Source organism: Cavia porcellus, unplaced genomic scaffold (assembly GCF_034190915.1).
Source record: "Cavia porcellus strain 051 isolate PalLab524CR breed Dunkin Hartley unplaced genomic scaffold, mCavPor4.1 scaffold_10, whole genome shotgun sequence".
NCBI classification, from domain to species: Eukaryota; Metazoa; Chordata; class Mammalia; order Rodentia; family Caviidae; genus Cavia; species Cavia porcellus.
Window position 1 is genome coordinate 51,801,088 of NW_026947493.1, and position 17,429 is coordinate 51,818,516.

The following is a 17,429-nucleotide window of genomic DNA, read 5'->3' on the forward strand; positions in this document are numbered from 1 at the left end:
ACAGGATAACTAAGTGATTGAGCAGAAAATTCAATCTATGCTATTTAGCTGAAAAACTAATGCATAAATGTACAGGACAACTTTTCCCAACTTAGTAAAATTAAATTAACTATCATATTCAGCTCACATTACAGAGTGCGTTCTTGTTTCAAGGACAGCTCAAATGTTCACTAGAAAACATAAGAAATAGCTATTCTTACGAGTAAATGGGAAAAAGTTATGTATGCTTATATGTAAGCATACGTTTGTAGTACACAAGTTAGAGTGAGTGATCTGAAAAGCTTTTATAGAAAGAGAAGCAGATGATATTAAACATTTAAATCCATTTAAAAGTTAACATGATTGACAATTTGATAAGTATTTTAGCAAAATGTTTTCCTGAACTGATTATTTTTAAGTAATCCTTTGGATTTTCTGCTGACTTATCAAAATAACAAAATGCTATCTATATTTGTACAAGCTATCCTGCATATTTTCTGCCAAAATCAAAAATTTTGAAGCTATTTTAAATTTTCAAATATTTTAAGGTAAATACTATTGCTTTTTTATCTCACTGTGGTACTATAGTAGAACACGCATCTAAGTAATATTGCTTTCTCATGTCAATGATGATTCATCCAGATGGACAAGTAACTATCTGCTTTTAAGGTCTTTAGTTTGCATCAACACAGATGAAATGAAACTTGAACAACATGTACCACTGAATCAAAATAACATACAATCATTGTATTGTTAAAAAATAACCTTTAATGGACCAAAACAGCTAATGGATCAGGATGTTTGATTCAGTCATTGATTTTCTCACAAAATGTCCAAAATTAACTGAAATATCCTTTGTACAATGACTTTAACCTATAATAATCACAAAAAGAGAGCTCATCTTCCTTTTATAATTTTTAGGGCTACATTGAGAGAGATTATAGTAATGTACATATAATAAAATTGTCAACAATGGTTAAGTCCTGTAATTGTGAACTTAATTCAAGGAGGTTGCCTTGAAAATGACAACTGACAGTGTCTTCATTTTGATTTGCGTACCTTTTCAAGTGTTCTGCTGCAAACCTCTATCGTACAAATAGAAGCATGAATTTTATTATCATCACTATAGCAACTGCAGGGAAATGTATTTCTAAACAGCTATCTAAATTGTTTTTCTGATGGAAAGAGAAGCAGATGATATAAATCATTTTAATTCATTTTAAAATTTTTTCTGTTATCTAAATTAATGGAACTTTATTTGGCAATATCAAGACAGTCTAGTTGTACTACAATTCTTTAATTTAAATGTAGAGCTCAGATATATATTTCCTTTTTTCATGGTACTGGGGATTGAATCCAGACCCCTCCCAGTAGGCTACAACTCAGTAACTTTTTGTTTTTCGGTGGGTTGCAGGCAGGCCAGTATCTAGATGATTGGTCCAAGCTAGATTTAACCTAGAAATCCTCCTGACTCAGCTTTCCAGATTGCTGATGCTTGACAACACTGGATGTCACACTTCTTTTAGTATTTAATTTTCATTTTTTAAAAAGAATTAATGTTCAGCACCTCTTTTGCATTTTTGAAGAAATTCACAAAATTTTATAAAGGCACAGTTTTATATTAATCATTCAAACTTTGATTATTTCACTCTACAATATTTTCTATGAATTATAATACTTAAAAAATATAACATCAAATATGAATATACATGCACAAGTGAATGTATATTAATACTTTCTTCTTTACCTTGATTAAGAATAATTGCAATTTTATAGGTAGTTCATTTAATACTTTATTCTCCCTTAAATTTCTGCACCAGAAAATGCTCTCTTAACTTTATGATTCTTCTCATGTCTTTAACCTCTCATCAGTGCACATGGTTCAAAGTTGCTGACAATATGTATTTAAAAGAAGATGACCATATAGTAGAGCTGCTTAGGCAATTTTTAATCTTTATAATATTGCTGGAGCCAGATTTCTGAGAACTTTGTTTATAATAGCTTTTTTAAATTGATTTTGTGGACTGATACAAATTACTTTTTAAAGCATTATTTTACTTTAACTGAAAAAGACATGACAAGATTTCAAGATCTTCTGAAATATACATTCTTATGCATATATTCATTGCATTCATAAGATATCTTGGCTAATTTTAAGCTTAAACCATGAAGCATCCTACTAAAAATTGACAAGTAGAGTCTTCTAAAATATTAGGTGAATCCAGTGCTTTATGAGATGATATAAGTTCATTTTCAAATGTTTCATAATCTTTATAAGGCTACTGCTCTTTATAAGAATGGAGAATTAAGTCTTTTTAAAAAATATATAAATATATGCATGAAAAGAATAATAAAGAATAAGGACATGCTTATAAAATGATGTTTTTAATGAAGCCATTAAAATGATGTTTTAGATAGAGCTCATTGGTACTTCAAAATCTATAGCTGATTTTCCATATTCACTTTATTTTCTTTTAGTAAGGAGCAGTTGAATAAAACATATGGAACATGTATATTTATGTTGGATGTCTAAATTCTGTATTAAGTAGAAGAATTATAAATATAATAATTATTTATTAACAATATATTTAAAACTAAATATTAACATTTTGATTAATTTAATAACATAACTAATTATGGAAGGACTTCATTGTGCTTTTCCTGAATCCATTAAGCAAAAAATCCATTCAATATTTTTTGTATCTGTGTTAACTACAATATCCAGTAATATATTTAACATAAATATTAAATTTAACATAAATATTTACCATAAATATTAAATTAAAAAGTAGACTATTGACTAAGGACACCTAGAATTATTAAATAATATTTTAATAGTTGAATACATTTTGATTTAAAGAAGATTTGCATCTTCAAATGAACATTAGGGTAATATTGACTATTTGAAATTTAACTATACTACCTAATGAAAATAATATCATTTGATAGTTATAACATGTAGTGTGAATGTTGAAAATATATAAAGTTTTAAAAGTTTATAGAAGTTAATAGACATATTAATATCAAAATCAAGGTATTTCTTTGTTAAAGTATAATTTTAAATTTTAAGTTGATTCAACAGAAACTATTTTTCTTAAAAAGTTTAGTTTGGAGGCTGCCAGCAAATGGCATTCTGCTTTATGTAAGAGTTGTTTGTTTAAGGGTGGTCTCTTTCTTTAAAAGAAAGAAAGAGGAAGAAAGAAAGAAAGGAAGAAAGAAAGAAAGAAAGAAAAAAGAATTTAAGAAAGAAAGAACAAAGAAAGAAAGAAAATAAGATTCCAATTTAAAAAGTTACTAGCCTTCTTGAGAAAACTGTAGTCTTTCAAAAAGCAGATAACTTTTAAACCATACTTTCTATATTTATCTTGGTAAATCTGCTGTATGAAAGTCAATTTCTGAATGCTCAAAGCTGTGATTTAGAAACTTAAATGTAATTTATTTGAATAAAAGAAAAATGCTGCACTAATTTTTAAGTAAACTAATGGAAACAGTGCTTTGGCTTCTCTCAAAATATGATGGTGGATAAGGAAATTTTCCTAATTGCTACTTTAATGTCTACCAGCACAATTTATGCCTATAGCTCTGTTAGTCACAAAGAATGAAATGATATGCTTTAACTTTTATAGAAAAGTATTCTTCTCAAATTAACTTTTCCATGTCTAAATATAAGGTTAGGTTCTTGCATACAGTAGATTTTCACTAGGCATTTCTGAAATGAATACGAGTGAAAATTCACATATAACCTGTAAAAAGCTATCTGAATTTATTTCTACAATTACATAAAAAGGTCCTTATAAAACTTTACCAAATTTATTGTCCAACATGAAGAATAGAACTTAACTATTCCTAAGAGATCTTTCTTTGATTTCTATATTACTTAAAAAGTAATTAAATTTTTTGAAATAGAAAAATTCTGTAACATCATCCTTAGTTGTATTATTTACGTTAGTCCTGAAGTAGGGAGTTAAACTTCATGTTCACTTTTTTAAAAATTGTGTCTATCCATGTACCACAATAAAAGCATAAGAAAAAAATTTGCTGAATAGCAAAAGTTCAAACTTATTAGACAGCAACACATTTCTATACCCTATGTTCCTCTTTCACTTAGATTTATGGAGAAAGAATGCTAACTATTTGCTGTGAGTTATCTTGCTGTGACTTATCTTTTATTTAAGAAGAATTTGGAATCCAGGACTTCAATACTTCAGTATTTGTAATAAAGAATTTTTGATATAGATGTTGAAGATGAATTAAAGTGCTTTTCCAATTTTAGACATTTTAAATTACAGAAATCTTATTTTATTAGCCCATTTGATAAGCCTTTTAAAAATGAGATACAAAGATATTTTGCAAGTTGGAAGAAGAAACTAACCAATCCCAGCTAGTATTTTAGAATTTATAATGCTGGTTCTAGAGTTTCCAGTGCCAGTGATTTTTCAGCCTTGCTACTGTATACTTCCACAGGTACTAGGTTCTTCTCCTCTTGAGCAATGTAGTTATTTCTAGTATAAGAAATAATTTATTTAACCTACAAATTTATCTATTCTTAATGACTTTGCTTAAAGATATCTCATTTCCAAATCTCCAGTTACCTCAGTCAGAAGTTATATTTCTATAGCTGATCATGATCAAGTCATATTTCTATAGCTGATTATATTTCTATAGCTATACCTGTAATTCCAGCATTGGTGAGGCTGAAATGAAAAGGTTGCTGTGAGTTCAAGGGCAGCCTGAAATATACAGACAGATGCTGTCTCAAAGAAAGAAAGAAAGAAAGAAAGAAAGAAAGAAAGAAAGAAAGAAAGAAAGAAAGAAACTTATTGTGCAGCTCCAACCGGCACTGAAGAAGGCCACTGCACAATTCCTGCATGACTCCATGTGGAACACCTCACTGCCCTGAGACCTTAGCCTGTGCTCAGGAGATGCCCAGACTCAGGACATCTTCTGGCCCCTTGGGGATACTCCCTACTTTCTGGACATAACACTGCTGTTGATCTTCAGCTCCCACCCTTCCTCCAAGAACCTTGGACTACAGTGGATTAACTGTGCTAGCTGAAGGGAGATTCAGTAACTGCCTCACCAAAAACAGAAGAGCTCATCAGGCTTCAGTCAGTATGGTAAATATGCCCCTAAAACATAGGTGTACAATGAGTAAATAGGGACAGTACTAAAGCTCCATCCAATAACTGTAAGACGTTGGTGAGTCTGAAAAGTGTGGATGACTCCTTCCTGCACACAGAAAACATCAGACAGGGTGAGGAGTGTACCAATAAGGACTCCCCCAACTGGGATAAAATAAAAAGGGCCTATGTGACACACAGGTACACAATAGGGACACAGTAGGGCCTCAGGTGACACAAACACTATAGACAGGGAGATATGGTGACCTGGAATAACCTGAAAATAAAGTAAGAGCAGGGACTAAAAGTTAACCTACATCAATACTACTAGGCTTGTCAACCCAAGAAGAATATAGGCCTCACCCAACAGGCCCTGCAGTGGGAATTCAGGTACTGGTCCAGCTCTTCATTGTGGGACCCATCAATTGGACAAACATCAACCTTGCATTAGGACCCCAAGATACATAATAACATCAATTGACACTAGTGGGATTGAAGGACCAAATATTAATTCAAAAGGAGAAAATGGCAAAATGAAAAAGCAAAATGCAATCTCAAACATCTAGTCCACCAGGAGAAAGTACAGGAGACATTGAAATAGAGGACTTAAAAAGTGACACACCAGAAATCTCTGAAAAGGTAGTGAATGAAATGAAAAAAGCAACTTCATGAGGGTGTAAAGGAAATCAAATTAGAAGTATTCTCCCATGTAAAAATATAAATAACAACCTTAGCAAAGGAGTTGCTGAGTGCAGCTAAAGAAGAAATAGACAAAAAAGTACAGGAGCATGGGAAACTGATTGAAACCTTAAATGAACAATATAGAAAACAAGAATTCATGAAACAAACTCAAAGAGATATCCAAGAAACAAAAATTTCTATTCAAAGCTGGCAAAACTGTTTAAATGAAGATGAGGACAGGATTTCAGACCTTCAGGACAGGATTGCAATTAGTGATCATGAAAGGATAGAACTTTTAAAAATAACAGTATAATATGAAATGATAATCCAGCGGCTTCAAGATGATACCAGGAGCAACAATATAAGATTAATAGGCATCAGTGAAGATGCAGGAGTCAATGCAAATGACATAACCAAAATATTCATAGAAGTAAAAGCAGAAAATTTCCCAAACATGGGGAAAAAACTGATATGCAGATAAGTGAGGCATATAGAATGCCAAACAGTCACAACCAACATAAATCTGCATCCAGACATATAATTAAGATCTCAGACATAGAGCATAAAAACAGAATACCAAAAGCTGTTAGAGAAAAGACACAACTCACTTATCAAAGAAAGCCCATTAGAATCACAGCAGACTTTTCAGCACAAACCCCCAAGTCAAGAGGAGCTTGTAGTAAGGTATATTAAGCTCTGAAAGAAAAAAAACTTTCAACTTAGACTAATATACCTAGAAAAACTTTCATTCAAATGGAGAAACAAGATACTTCCAGGACAGAGAACAACTGAGGAAATTCATATCCACCAAACCATCCCTAGAAAGAGTATTGAAAGACATACTAGAGATAAAAATGACCACAATCCTCAGAACAACAGCAGAATAAACCAATGGGAAAAGCAGTTAAACAATGGGGAAAAGCAGAACATAAACCACTGAAACATAAAATAGCAAGGTTGAGCCAGTACATATCAGTGATATCCATAAGTGTAAATGGCTTCAATTCACCTATCAAAAGGAATAGGTTGACAAAATAGATCAAAAAAACATGATCCCACAATATGTTGTGTACAAGAAACACATCTGACACAAAAGGAAACTCATAGATTAAAACTCAAAGGATGGAAAACAGTATTACATGCAACAGGAATCCAGAAAAAAGTAGGGGTAACTATTCTATTTTCAGACAATGTGAACTCCACACCTAAAATGATTAAAAGAGATAAATAAGGTCACTACATACTTGTTAGTGGAAAAATCCAAGAGGAAGCACTAACAATTATAAATATATATGCACCAAATACAGGAGCACCCAACTATATAAGACAGATACTAATGGACATAAAAAAACAAACACACAAGAACACAATTATAACTAGGGACCATAATGCTCATTGTCACAAAGAGATATATTAACTAGATAAAAAGTCAGCAAAGAAATAATAGAACTGAACCATACGTGCAAGAAATTGGACTTAGTGGATGATTAGTGTTCCACCCAAGCACATCAGAATACACATTCTTCTCAGCTGTGCATGAGACATTCTCCAAAATAGACCATATATTATCCCATAAAATATTCTTACATAAGCAAAGGTATTGAAATTATCCTAGGCATAATATTTGACCATAGCACACTGAAACTGGAAATTTATGGCAAAAGAAATTGCAAAAACTGCATAAATACATGGATATTGAATAGCAACCTTTTGAACAACCAGTGGGCTACAGATGAAATTAGAGAAGAAATAAAGCAAAACCTACAATTCAATCAAAATGCAGAAACAACATACTATAATCTGTGGGATGCAATGAAAGTGGTCTTAAGAGGAAGATATATAGCAATAAATTGTTATATCAAGAAAACAGAATGAGCACAAAGAAACAGCCTAATGTTTTATCTCAAGCTTCTAGAAGAAGAAAAGCAAGTTAAACTCAAACTCATAGAAGAGAGGGAATTGTAAAGATTAGAGCAGGTGACAATGCAATGGAAACTAAAAAAAAAATTAAAAATAAAAAATCAATGGATCAAAAAGCTGTTTTTTGAGAGAATAATTATAATTGACAAACACCTAGCTAGCCTTATAAAGAAAGAGAAAGAAAAAAACCCAAATTCACACAATAAGGACGGAAAAGGGGGAAATTACAATAGATCTCATGGAAATTCAAAAGATCACAAATACCTACTTTGAAAATCTCTACTCATATAGAGTGGAAAACACAGAGGAAATGGATGTACTTCTAGAAACATATGAACTACCAAAGCTCACCCAAAAAGATATAGCAACTTTGACTAACTCAATATCAGTTGTTGAAATTGAAAACAGTTCTGGGAGAACATGGCAGACAAATAACAGCAGCCACGGAGGCTGAGATTCCAAGCTTAGAATCCAGGCGCGGTGCCATGTGAGGAGTCCTACGTGAGTGGAGATGCACCCTGCCGATCCAGGAATGAACTAAGCTGAGAGAAACCAACTGGAAATGCAATCCTGATGCTATAACAGGAACAGATAAAATCTCAGTATGGAAGCTGGATCCCGCACCATTGGAAGCCACGATTTGAATTTCCTGCTGCTGATACTGCATCCCAATCCACACGGCAGGGAGAGAGACGGGCCAAAGCTCTGAGAGCTGGAATCGGCGAACCAAACAGCGTTGAGAGCAGGACTGGCAGGGAGCCCTGCATCAAACTGCAGTGAGAGAAATGGGGACCCTTTCATAGACTAGGAGGCTCCAACAGAGGACATTCTGGGAACCAGCAGACTAGCCGGAACAGGCCCTGCACTGACTTTAGTCGCATATTCCCCTCTCAAGCAGGAGTGGTGGAGAGCGCTTGGCCTGGTGACACCGCGGACTAAGATCCAGTAGGCTAGCCCAAATCAGGTCCCTGCGCCTGGCAGTGCACCCTAGCAGTGAAACAGTGAAACCTTGGAGAGGCGGGCCCAGCAGAGGCTGCCCAGGTCTGTGTCTCCCTAGTACACTGCAGTGGGCGGGAACACCTAGCCAGTGCGATTCAAACAAACTGTAACAGACAAAGAGAAAAAAAAAAAAAAAAAAAAAAAAAAAAAAAAAACTGGGCCTCCTACATATGCTTGTATGGAAGGAACAAAAAGTGTGAGAAAAGGGAGCAACAAGAAAGGGTCCTCAGTCCCCAATCCTGAGAACACTGATGTAGGAAATGTAAATGCAAAAGAGAATGAAGACAGAAAACATGCAATATCAAACAGGGCACCTATAGACATAAAGCGGTATCTCCAGAGCCTCATAGACGAGTTCAAAAATGAAGTATTTAATGAAATAAAGCAAGAAATAAGTAGAATAGTTAGAGACATGCTAAGCACGGCCCAAGGGGGGAAAAAAAAAACAGATGGTGGAATGGAAGAACAGAAAAAAAGGGGAGAATTGTTTGATGGAGGAAAATAGAGAAAACATAGAATACATGAAGCAGGTTCAAAGAGATTACCAGGAAACTAAAAACTCTATTGAAAGCTGTCAAAACAGCTTGAAAGAAACTAAGGATAGACTATCTGAACTGGAAGACAGATTTATAAAGTGGGAGCATGAAATGAAAAACTTCTTAAAAATAACAAGAAAACAAACAGCAATAATACAAAGACTAGAAGATGATAAGAGGATCTATAACTTAAGAATTAAGAACATAAAAGAAGGGACTCAAACAAAGGAACTACAAAAACTATTCACAGAAATAATCCAGGAGAATTTCCTTAATTTAGTAAAAGGTAAAGATACTCAGATGTATGAGGCACACAGGACCCCAGCCACCTACAACCCAAACAGAGCTACACCCAGGCATATAATAATCAAAATTCCAGAAATCCAATATAAGAACAGAATATTAAAAGCCATCAAAGACAAGAAACAGATCACTTACAAGGGAACACCATCAGAATTACAGCAGACTTCTCAGCACAAACCATCAAATCACGAAGAGCGTGGGGGGAAATAATTCAAGCTTTGAAAGATAATAACCTCCAACCAAGATTGATATATCCTGCACAACTGTCCCTAGAAATTGATGGAAAAACAAGGTGCTTCCAGGATAAAGAGGAACTATGGGAATTTGCAACCACCAATTCAACTCTACAGAGATTACTGTAGGATATTCTAAAAATGAAAAATACCAAGATTCCAGAAACAGTGGCAGAGCAGCCACAATGAATGGAGTAGAAAGCGAAATGAAGAGGACAAACTGACAACTAATGACAGAAAAAGAGCTCAACAGAAATGAGGTAGAGGAGGTTGGATGGTAGGAACAGCCATTTTGGAGAAAACAAGACATCATGATAGGTAGTGCTGATTTAATATCCTCTTGTTTTGAAGTCCCATCAAGTTTTGTTCTGTCTCCATCGGTTTTAACGTGTTGTATCTTATTGGATTTTATTATATGTGATAATATAAACAAAAACTTTTATAGACAAGGAGATTATACAGAAACCATTATTCATTTTCTGTTAGTTGATTCTAAATACCCTGTAATACTGTCATTCTCTTGAACGGTTTTACATTGTCTTGATACATTTGATGGTACAGTATAAAAAGTTATACCCAAAGATTTTAAGGGAAGAGACACTATGTTAATTACTATTATGTTGAGATTATCTTGTGGTGAAACACTATTTTGCTTAAATGACTATGTTCTGACCTGCGCTGCTTTGTTGTTATGCCCTCTTTTTTTTTAAAATCTCAATCTCCTTTTTATTATCTACTTTTTAATTTTATCCTTTTAATTAAGGGAAAAATAAATAAAAAATAGCAGGATATATTATAGTAACCCACTTTGATCTCCTATTAACTTGATTTAAAACTGTATTGCTCTCACCATCTTGTTTTGAATGATTTTTCCTCTATTCTGCTATGCTTGATAGTACCAAGTTTGAAAGTATAGGCAACAATTATGAAGACAATAAGATTCATTGTGATGCCCATTCTGGTTGACTATTATCTTTTTTTTGAAGACCTGAATGTCTCCAATGCTTTGGTTTTATTGGTCTTATTCTTTACTGTTTTCTTCAATTTTATTATAACTGATGATTTAGGCAATTCTTCTTAAGATAGCAAGAGACAGTATGGTAACCATTGTTGATCACATTGTATCTTGTTTTTACATTATGTATTATGTCCATCCTTTTGATTTGACTGACTGTGTCCTGGTATGTCACATTTGGTTTTACTTTCTTCAAAAAAAAAAAAAAAAGTAATAAGAACTGTGGGAGTAATTAAACCCAAAGTGTGTAATTGTCATTGTACAAAAGAAAGTTCTCTAGAAGATATAACTGCATATATATTTAAGTGTATAAGATAGATAACCATATTACTGAGTTTTGTTGGATCATTGAACAAAACTGTTTGCAGTCTCACTGTTTGAAAGTCCCTTCTATATGCTTTAATTTTGTAACTTCAACAACTATTTCTAAGATGAAAATATGTAATTAACTAGTGATTTCCTACTGTTTATTTTTTCTGAAGGTCTGTATAACTTGTATCCTTTTTCTGTTTTTTTTTCCTTTTTTCTCCTCAAATAAAATTTAAAAAAAAGAAATTGAAAACAAAATTAAACACTTATAGAGCTGGGAATTTAGCTCAGCAGCATAAGCACCCGCCTTGCAAGCAGGCAGTCGTGAGTTCGATCCCTGGTACCAATGAAAAGGAAAAAGACAAAAAAAAAAAAAAAAAAAAATTAAACACTTACCAACAAAGAAAAGCCCAGGTCCTGATAGATTCATGGCTGAATTCTACAAGAAATTTAGAGAAGATTTGATGCCAATACTCCTTAAACTCTTCAATGAAATTGAAGAGGAAGCAGTCCTCCCTAAATCATTCCTGGAAGCAAGTATTACTCTCATACCATAACCAGAGAAAGACCCAAACAAAAAGAAGAACTATAGGCCAATATCATTAATGAACATTGATACAAAGATTCTCAATAAAACATGGGCCAGTACATTGCAGCAAATCATCAAGATTATATATACATTATGACCAAGTGGGATTCATCCCGGGAATGCAGGGATTGTTTAACTTATGCAAATCAATAAACATAATACACCATATCAACAGAGCCAAAAAAAAAAAAAAAAAAAAAAAAACAGCCACATGATCATCTCAATAGATGCGCAAAATGCTTTCAATAATGTCCAACACACATTTATGATAAAAACCCTGCAGAAACTTGGAATACAAGGTGTCTATCTCAATCCTATAAAGGCCGTCCATGACCAACCAACAGCCAACATTATACTAAATGGACAAAAACTGAAAGCTTTCACATTAAAATCAGGCACAAGACAATGATGTCCACTATAACCACTCCTATTCAGTATAGTTTTGGAAACACTAACCAGGGGAATCTGACAAGAGAGAGAAAAAGAAGGATTAAAGATAGGAAAGGAAGAAGTTAAATTATCACTACTTGCAGACGACATGATATGCTATATAGAAGACCAAAAAAAACTCCATTAAAAGACTACTAGAGGTAATAAACCAATTCAGCAGTGTACCTGGATACAGTGTCAACACTCAAAAATCAATAGCGCTCTTGTCCACAAACAAAAATCTCACCAAGAGAGAAATTATGGAAATATCACCTTTTATAATAGTATCTAAAAAAGTAAATACTTAGCAGTCAGCCTAAGTATGTAAAAAGCTATGTGCTGAAAATTGTGCTACACTAAAAAAGGAGATTGAAGAGGATATTAGAAAATGGAAAGATATTCCTTGTACTTGGCTAGGAAGAACCAACATTGTGAAAATAGCCATACTACCAAAACTGTTACACAGATTTAACACAATCCCAACCAAAATACTATTAACAGAAATCACAGATCTAGAGAAAACACTCCTAAAATCCATTTGATAATAGAAAGGACCTAGAATAGCCAAGGCAATTCTGGGCAACAAAGGCAAAGCAGGAGTAATCTCTATTCCTGACTTCAAACTATATTACAAAGCCATAATGATAATAATAGCATGGTACTGGCGAAGAAATAGACCTGAGGATCAATGGAACAGATTACAAGGTGCAACCACAACTACAAGGACACCCAGAAGCCTGATATTTGGCAAAGGGGCTAAACATGTTCACTGGGAGTAGGACAGTCTCTTTAATAAATGGTGATGGAAAAATTGGCTTTCCACCTGTCAAAGACTGAAACTAGATCCACGCCTACCACCATGCACAACATTAAAGTCTAAAGGATCAAACACCTAAATATTAAAACAGAAACATTAAGTCTACTAGAAGCCAAGGTAGGTACAAGTCTTGGAGACATAGGAGTAGAGAGACAATTCATGAACAAAATGCAAACTGCAGGGGAAACACTTCAAAGAATCAACAACTGAGATTTCATATTATTGAAAAGTTTCTGTACTTCAAAAGAAATCACCAACAGAGTGAGTGAAAAGAAAACCCACACAATGGGAAAGTATTTTAACTAGCCACCCCTCAGACAAAGGACTTATATCTAGAACATATAAAGAATTGAAAAATATCAAGCCCCCCAAATTCAAAGACCCTCTCCAAAAATGGTAATCTGAGATGAACACACAGTTCTCAGATGAAGATATACAAATGGTAAATAAATACATGAAGAAATGTTCACCATCACTGGTTATTTGAGAAATGCAAGTTAAAACAGCATTGAGATTTCACCTCACCCCCCCAAAAAATAGCTGCCGTCAAGAAATCTACTGATAACAAATGTTGGCGAGGCTGCAGGGAAAAAGGAACACTGCGCCACTGCTGGTGGGAGTGTAGACTGGTTCAATAACTATGGAGAATTCTCAGAAGACTAGGATTGGAAGTTCCATTAACCCAGCTATTTTCCTCCTGGATATTTTCCCAGAAAAACTGAAAAGGTATTATCACAGTGATATATGTGCACCCGTGTTCATAGCAGCACAATTTGTAATAGCTAAATCTCAGAAACAACCAAGATGCCCATGAACTGCAGAGTGAATGAAAAAGATGTGGTATTTTTATACAATGGAATAATACTCACCTATAAAAAGGGCTGATCTCGAGGCCTTCATAGGCAAATGGAGATAATTTGAGACTATCCTCATTAGTGAAAAAAATAAGCATCATATTTATAAATGTTAGAATGCAACTGTAGAGTAAAAATTAATAGGAAATATAGGAGTAATAAAACCTAAAATGTATAATTGGTATTGTAAAAAAGAGAGGAAAAGAAAGTGCTCTAAAGGATATAACTGTGTATATGTTTAAGTGTGTAGGAGTGATAGCAATATTACTAGTTTTTGTTGGATTTTTTTTAACAGATCTGTTTGCAGTCTTGCTGTTTGAATGTCCACTTCTTATGCTTTACTTTTGTAACTTGAACAGCTGTTTCTAAGAGGACAATATGTAAGTTATCCTCTAGTGATTTTTTATTGTTTATTGTTTTGAAATTATGTATTATTTCTACCTTTTTCTGATTTGCTTTTTTTCTCTTTAAATAAAATTTACAGAAAATAAATAAATAATTAAAAGAGAGAAAAAAAAGAATTTATATTTCTTCTTAATTCTCAGATTTATACAGATATCATTGTACTTCTTAAAAGTTTTGTATTTAGTTCATGTGTAACTATTAATTGTGATAGGATAATTTGCCTATATTGAGATGAACTGATTAGTAAAGTATGTATCTGTTTGTGTAGGGAGTGTTTCCAGAGTTGATTAGTAGATCAGTAAAAATGTGAGTGCTACATTGCCACTGTTTTTGAGCATCAGACTCTTACTCAATTAGCTTCAAAGTGCAGATTCATATCAGCTACTTTCTAAGGCTCTTCCAGGCCTTCTGTCTCAGACTGGTTCTTCTCCTGTGCTGTGATTCCCAATCACCATGAACTAAGCAGCCTTGCTCTGGCCCCCTACACCAACAGCCTGCTGGACATGAATTGAATCCACTAAAACTGTGAGCCAAATTAAACCTACCCTTCTTTAAATTTTATGTCTTGGATATTGTGACCTAGTAATGGACAATCAATTATGTCATGTATGTTTTGTGTACATTTACTTTATTTTTATTTGATACTGGGAACCAAACTCAATACCTGGTTCTTGTCAGGCAGGTGTTGTGCCACTGAGCTACATCCCTGGTGTTTTGGGTATTTTTTCAAACAGTACACTTTTAAAAAAGAATGATTTAATAAGGATATATCCTTTTGGTATTCATTTTTTGATTGGGTCTTTGTGTATGGGGAGCTCTGAATTTTTTTTTTTTTTTAGCTCTTTACGTATTATAGGTATCAGCTTTTAAAAAGATAACTGGCAATATCTTTCCCATTCTGTGGGTTGCCTCTTCATTGTGTTGGTGATTAATTTTACTGTGTAAAAGTTTTGGAATGAGAAGCGAACCAAATTGTTGACTTTTTGTAATATTTCCTGTGAGATTATTATTTTATTCAGAAAGTCTTTGAATACACCTATGTCTCCAAAAGTTCTGCCTATTCTATCTTCCAACAGGTTTAATGTTTTTCTTTTAAAATGTATATCTTTGATTAATTCTGATTTAGTTTAGTACATGGTGAGAGATATGGGTCTAGGTTTAATCTTCCACTTTTGGAAAACAAGTTTTCTCAGCACCACTTGTTAAAGAGGCTATCTTTCTTCTGATGAATGTTTTTGACACTTTTGTTAAAAATCAGGTGGATGAGTATGAGAAGATACAGGAATAACTGTATCTTCTAATCTGTTCCATTTATCCTTCTGCTATTTTTTGTTCTCTTCAAGCTACAAGTTGATCTCCACCTTGTTTATTTTTGATTTTCTCTCTGTTTGATTTTTTGCCATTATCATGCAATCCTTATCACATTAGATTTGTAGTATAATTTCAAGTTAGAAATTATGATGCCCTGCCATGCCTTTATTGCCCAGAATTGCTTTTTCTATTCTAGATCTCTTCTGGTTTCAAATGAATTTTAGAATTGCTTTCTGCAGTTCTGTAAGATATGCTGTTGGTATTTTGACTGAGATTATATTGAATGTTTAAAACAATTCTGGAAGTGTGCTCATTTTTACTATATTGATTTTTTCTTACCCAGGAACAAAGGTTATCTTTCTAATTTCTGATATCTTATTCAATCACATTTTTAAAAGTACTGTATTTTTCATGTAAATGTCTTACTTTTCCTTTGTTAGATTAATTGCTAAGTATTTCATTTTTAATGCTGTTTAAAAGACGTAGCTTTGCTCATCTGTCTCTGTGCTTGTTATTTGTATATTAGAATGCTATTGATTTCTTATTGTTGACTTTTTATCTAGTTGTGCTACTGAGTCTGGTTATTAAATATAGAAGAAGTCTTTTTGTTGAGTTTTTGGGGTCTTCTAGGTATTGTGTTATCCTCAAATACTGATAATTTAACTTTTTCCTTTTCTATTCTTATTCCTTTTGTTTCTTTCTCTTGTCTAATTTCTCTGGAATGTTTCTAGAACTATACTGAATAGTAGTAGTGACAGTGGACTTCCTTGTTTTGTTCCTAGCTTTAGTGTGAAAGCTTTCAGTGTTTGACCATTTAGTGTGATGTTTCCTATTGTTTCGTCACAGACAGCTTTTATCAGACTGAGTCAGACTATCTATTACAATTTTCTGAAGGGCTTTTTTAAAAAAAAATCATGAATAGGTTTTGGATTTTGCCAAATGCCTTTTCTATATCTACTGAGGTGATCACGTGGATTTTGTCTTTTACTGTGTTAATAGGTATTACATTTATTGATTTGCATATACGAACTACTTGTACATCTCTAGTATCTTTTTTTTTTTTTTTTTTTTTTTTTTTTTTTGTCTTTTTCCTTTTTATCGGTACTGGGGATCGAACTCACGATTGCCTGCTTGCAAGGCAGGTGCTTATGCCGCTGAACTAAATCCCCAGCCCCATCTTTGCTAGTATCTTATAGAGGATTTTTGTATATGCATTCAATAGGGAGATTAACCTGTAGTTCTCTCTTTGTTTGGGTCCTTCTCTGGTTTTAATCGGGATTTTATTTGCTTCCAAGAATAAATTTCCAATTTCATTAAAGAATTTGAAGATTAATGGCATTAGATTTTCTCTAAAGTTTTTATAAAATTTGGTAGTGAATCTATCAGGATTTTGCCTTTTCTTTGGTGATGGGATTTAGTTACATCTTCAGTTTCACTGACTGATATTGGGTTATTTAGACTTTTTGCACATTCTAGATTAAGCTTGGGCAATTCATGTGTAACTGGAAATCTTTCCATTTTTTTCTGTGTTTTCCAACTTAATAGAGTATACATTCTCAAAGTAGGTATTCATGATCTTCTGGATAGCTGCATAGTCTATTGTTCCTTCCTATTGTTCATCTGTTGTTCCACCTGGTTCATTCCTAGTTGCAAGAATTTGAGTCTTTTCCTTCCTTTTTTGATAAAGTTGACTAAGGATATGTCTATTTCATTTAATATTTTAAGAATCAACTCTTTATTTCATTATATATATTGTCCTTGTAGTTCCAATTGCATTAATTTCTGCTCAGATTTTTATAATTTCCTTTTTTGTATTTTTATAATTTCCTTTTTTGTATTTCCTTTAGGCCTGATCCACTCTTCTTTATCTGATAGCTTAAGGTTCAAATGTAAGTTGTTTATTTGAGTTCACTTTGTTTTACTGATAGT